This window comes from Prionailurus viverrinus, unplaced genomic scaffold (genome assembly GCF_022837055.1).
Source record: "Prionailurus viverrinus isolate Anna unplaced genomic scaffold, UM_Priviv_1.0 scaffold_190, whole genome shotgun sequence".
NCBI lineage: Eukaryota > Metazoa > Chordata > Mammalia > Carnivora > Felidae > Prionailurus > Prionailurus viverrinus.
In genome coordinates, this window is record NW_025927580.1 from 1,421 (window position 1) to 6,633 (window position 5,213).

The 5,213-nt window shown below is 48.3% G+C and overlaps 1 pseudogene; it reads right to left on the bottom strand.

The window, feature by feature from the left end:
• Positions 1–1,678: 1,678 nt before the first annotated feature.
• On the bottom strand, positions 1,679–2,983 carry LOC125158240 (TAR DNA-binding protein 43-like; annotated as a pseudogene).
• Between the last annotated feature and the right edge of the window lie 2,230 nt (positions 2,984–5,213).

A 5,213-nucleotide genomic window follows, 5' to 3' on the forward strand; every position in this document is an offset into this window, starting at 1 on the left:
GAGACAAGTGTCACAAACTACAAACGAAAGCAAAAAGACCAACGCTGTGACACCATGATCTCCAAAAAGGAGGTTTTCCTGGGGGTGGGGAATTAATGTGGTGGGGTTCCAATTAACACAAGGAAAAAAGAATGTACTTATAATGAATGGGTTCCATAGTGAACACGCACAAAGAATTCACTTGACGAGTCCAGGGATACAATATTACAGGAGAAATCCTTTGATGTCCATTGTAGCCTGTGTGTGTGTGTGTGTGTGTTGTGTGTGTGTGTGTGTGTGTGTGAGGAGAGAGAGAGAGAGAGAGAGAGAGAGAGAGAACGAGAACCAATCAGGCAGTTGGTTCGCTTTCAAACACCTGATATTTCGACCCTTGATGTAACAAAACTTCTAAAATTCCTTTAGCTTTGCCTCTCTTTCTAAAGACAAATGTCAAAAACAGTGGTGAATATACTCCACGCTGAACGTACTGATTCTGAAAACTCTCAGTACGGATGGGTTTTATAATACACTTAACCATGTGTGGGGTGCTTGGTTGGCTCCGTCAGTTAAGTGTGTGACTGCGGCTCAGGTCATGATCTTACGGTTTGTGGGTTCGAGCCCTGCACCGGGCTCTGTGCGGACAGCCTGGAGCCTGCTTCGGATTCTGTGTCTCCCTCTCTCTCTCTCTGCTCCTTCCCCTTCCCACTCTGTCTCTCAAAAATAAATAAATGTTTAAAAAAGAAAGAAAGGAAAGAAAGAAAGAAAGAGAGAGAGAGAGAGAGAGAGAAGAGAGAGAGAGAGAGAAGAGAAGAGAAGAGAAGAGAAGAGAAGAAAAAAGAAATACACTTACCATGTGTTTAGAAAAATTTGAATTCCTACCAGTCTATACCTACCCCACTGTCTAAATTCCCCAGCTGGAAGATTTAGAATCTGTGCTTGAGCCAAAGCCTCCAGGAAAACCGCTGCCTGACTCTGCATTTGATGCGGGTCCCCAACCGATGGCCGCACCTGATTTAGAACCACTATCGGAGTTCTTTCCAGAACCAGGGACCCGAGGAGGTTCCTCGACACATGGCACATCGAAGTACCCTACGACCCAGCACTTTCACGACTAAGTACTTAGCCAAAGGATACAGGTCTGCTGTTTCCAAGGGGCACACGCACCTCAGTGTGCATAGCAGCACTATCAACGGTAGGCAAAGTATGGAAAGGGGCCAAATGTCCATCGACGGATGAATGGATACAGAAGAGGCGGTATCCATCTAACAACAGAGCAGTGCGCGGCCACCAGAGGGAATGAAGTCTTGCCATTTGCAAGTACCTGGATGGAACTGGAGGGTGTCATGCAAAGTGACATTTGTCCCTCAGAGAAACACATGTATCACAGGACCTCACCCGTGTGAGGACCTTCACTTCCCAAACAGAGGAACTCGGGAAGGGAAGGGAAGAAGGGAAGAAAAAATAACATACAAACAGGAAGGGGGACAAAACGTAAGAGGCTCTTCCCTAAGGGGAACAAACAGAGGGTTCCTGGAGGGGGTTGTGCCGGGGCGGGGGCTGAAAGGGGTGAGGGGTATGAAGGACTCTCCTCCTCAAACCACTGTTGCCCTATAGGCTAACTACCTTGGGGGTACATTGAAAAAATAAATTCAATAATAATATCAGAGAGGGCGAGGGCGAGGGCGAGGGCGAGGGCTACCTGATCATCTGCCAACGTCACAAAGGGAAAGTCCGGGAACCGTTTGGGAATGAAGCTGTCTACCGCTTCTCAGTCCTGGCAAAAGAACAGCTGCAGCTTATAGGCAGTCACGTCCCTCTGTAAGGCACCCGACAAACGCCTTCCTGCTTCTCAAAAGCTCATCTGGGCTTCGATGAGATTCAGGAAGTTTGCAGTCACCCCATCGTTCCTCGATCGCATGACTTTCACCTCGGTTTCCTATTACGTAAAACGAACACAGCCAAAGCCCTTTGAAGGACTAGTGTGAATATCTTTCCTGTCCTGAACCAGAAGAACCTCTCCAAAGCTACCAAAATATTCTTTCAGATCCTGTTCGGTTGTTTTCCACGGGAGACCCAACACTCTTAAATCGGACGTTTTCTGGATGGCTCTCTTCACTTTCACTGCTGAAGAAGCAGGCATCTGTCTCGTCCCTTTTTCTGTGGCTATCTTTGGGATAAGTTGACGACTGTCCGCTACCGGATTTCCCCAGCCAGCATCAGGGATGTGCAGGATGTGTTTGACCAGCCGGACACCTCTCATACACTGAGACGCTGGATTCCGGTAGTGCAGTCCACGTGCTGCCGACAAACTGGGCTGTCACTGTGGACAGCAGCACTGTCCCGTCGTCTTCCGATGGCATTTCAATGGGCTCGTCATTCTCATCTTTGGTCACCCGAGTACATTCAGACACCTGCTCTTATTTCTCTGCTAGGGTTCCGCTGCTAGGAAGCCTGACAGGGAACCCGAAGCGGCGAGGGATCCAGGAGCAGCCCAGCTACTGCTTCGCTCCCGCGAAATGGCCGCCTTGTAACTCTTTACGGAAGAGGAAAAAACACCACCGTGACCGCCACCATTTAATAACCTTGCTCTAAGTGTGGAGAAAGCAACCACCCATCCCCAAAAGGAAACTTGGGCAGGCTACACGTACAGGACATATGGAGCCTATACTTGCAAGTGCTTACTTACGTGGGAACATGGAAGGGTCGCCTGAGTCCCTGATGGCCCAGATGGGGTTCTTTGGAGGTGTCTGAATGAGTTTTCTTGTGTGCTCCCTTAGAGAAAGCTGGCCGTGAGACGACGCGGCCAGAAACTAGGAAGCCCTTTGGTTCCATCAGCGAAGCCCCGACTTTTGGGAGGAACGGACGCTCACGGAGATATCCCGGGCCACATTTGGTTTGTGGGTTGCTGCAGCTTTTTTTTTTTTTTTTTTTTTTTTTTGGCTTCTTTGCGCCAATTGGCTGTGTTCTCATTGGAAATGGAAAACACCTGCGCGATGGGATCCATCCGCGGTAATGCTCTCGTGCGATTGGATTTGTTTTTACAAAAGGGGGAGATTTGACCATTGGGTCTTTCGTGTCCTCTCCACAAATAGGAGTGAAACAAAGGCTGATGTTGGTTTGCATCTTGTTTGTGGATCTATGGCCACAGGTGTTATCCATGTGAGATGTTTTCTCTACCTCTGGATGCTATTGCTAACACCAATTTGTAAACGAGCTCCGTTAATGTGTTTCAAGGCAAGCTCTTGTAAACATTGGGCATTCTAACACTCGCGAGGATCAGAACAAACCCAAATGTGTTTCACATTCACGTGAACGGGGTGTGTGTGTGTGTGTGTGTGTGTGTGTGTGTGTGTGTGTGTGAAATTCTCTACATTCAGAGTTTTACTCCATAAGAAAGTTGCCTCACGGGAAGGGACACAATTGATGGCCCAGAGAGAGGAGAGATACAAATTGAACACACCTGCCCTCCCCGCTACACCCACACCCACACCCACACCCACAGACCCTTTCCCAATAGTCAGAAGAATGAGGAAGAGGAGGAAGGCAGACAGATGCCAGTGATCCTAAACCCACCCCTCCTCCTCCCCGAGCACAAGCGCCAAGATGGGTGCCCACCCCACGGCCTGCTCCTCCTTCACCTCTTCCACAGGGGGCTGAAAAGCAACTAGAGACAAAGCCACTTTTGCAGGAGGGGAAGACAGGAGACAGAGATGGAAGAAGAAGTAGGAGGTGGACGCGGACGCGGAGTTGGAGGCGCAAAAGAAAAAGATGAAAGACACACAAAAAGGTGAGTCCAAAACTTTAAATCTGCCTGGGGCCTGGCCGCGGCTCCCTGGCCGCCTCCCCCTCCCCCTGTTTCTGCATCAGTTGGTGTGGCTCCAGTGATCTCCTAGGCCATCCCCGCTGGTGGGGCCTCCCGTGTGAGCCTGATGGTGGGGAAACAGATCGTTTGACTTTTTAGCGGACACGGGTGTGACGTCTTGGGTACTCAAGGCCATGGAAGGTTGATTGCTTACTTAAAATGGACATATTTTCGGAGCCGTCGATATCAAATACAATGCCGACAGTTAGGTTTTATTCTTGGTGGTGGTGGTTGTAAAATGGCTTGAATTTGGTGCTCTCTGCATGACAAGGCTTTGGGGTGGGCAGCTCCGGTCATGGCCTTGCTTCCGTCCCAATACTGACCCTGTAACTGTGGTCCTCAAAATATACATCTCTGTGACCTTTACAAACAACATAACCCGTTTTCTCCCTCGTTTTACAACAGGTATCAAAAACAAAATCAAAAAAACTTTACAGACACTTACGCCCTTCCTTGTTCCACTCAGACACGCACTCTAGGGTTCAGGCCCGGGGCAGGGGCCTAGCTTTCATGTGACTTCAATTTATGACTTCACGGGTACCCGTTGCAGTTTGTCAGCAAAAAGTACTTCAAACGATGGTGATGGTCGATTTTGTCTCTCGCATACAGTGTTCGTGGGTGAATGTTGACAGGAGATAGGTTAAATACACAAAAATGTTTACTCGTAAACCTTTAAATTTTTTCCTTGTACCATTTATTTTTGAGAGAGAGAGAGAGAGAGAGAGAGAGAGAGAATGACTGAGAATGAATGTCAGCGACGGGAGGGGCAGAGACAGCGGGAGACACGGAATCCGAAGCAGGCTCCAGGCTCTGAGAGGTCAGCACAGAGCCCCACGCGGAGCTCGAACTCACGAGCTGTGAGATTGTGACCTGAGCCGAAGTCGGACGCTTAACCGACTGAGCCGCCCAGGAGTCCCTATTTGTAAACTTTTAAAATGGCTTCCCCAATCTTTCGTGACCTGCAACTTCAAAGCTTTGCTAAGTGAAGCGGTAAATTAGGTTCAATTCTTCGGACATCTGAGTCTTTTCCACAGAAGATAAAATACTAAATTGTGAATTACTAAACCTACGGCGTTTTCTTTTGTGTTTTTCTTTTGTTTTTTGTTTTGCTGTGTGTGTGTGTGTGTGTGTGTGTGTGTGTGTGTGTGTGGTCTTTGGCTTTATTCAGAAAAACTTAACAGTAAAGATACTTGGGTCTGTTAGTAAACAGGTTTCATCGTTTGTCGTTGTTGTTTTTTTTCCTTGAAGATTTGTTTTCCAGCCTATTTCTTTATTTTTAGGGGAGGGAGGGAGGGAGAGAGAGAGAGAGAGAGAGAGAAAGAGAGAGAGAGAGAGAGAGAGAGAGAGAGACACACACACACACACACACACA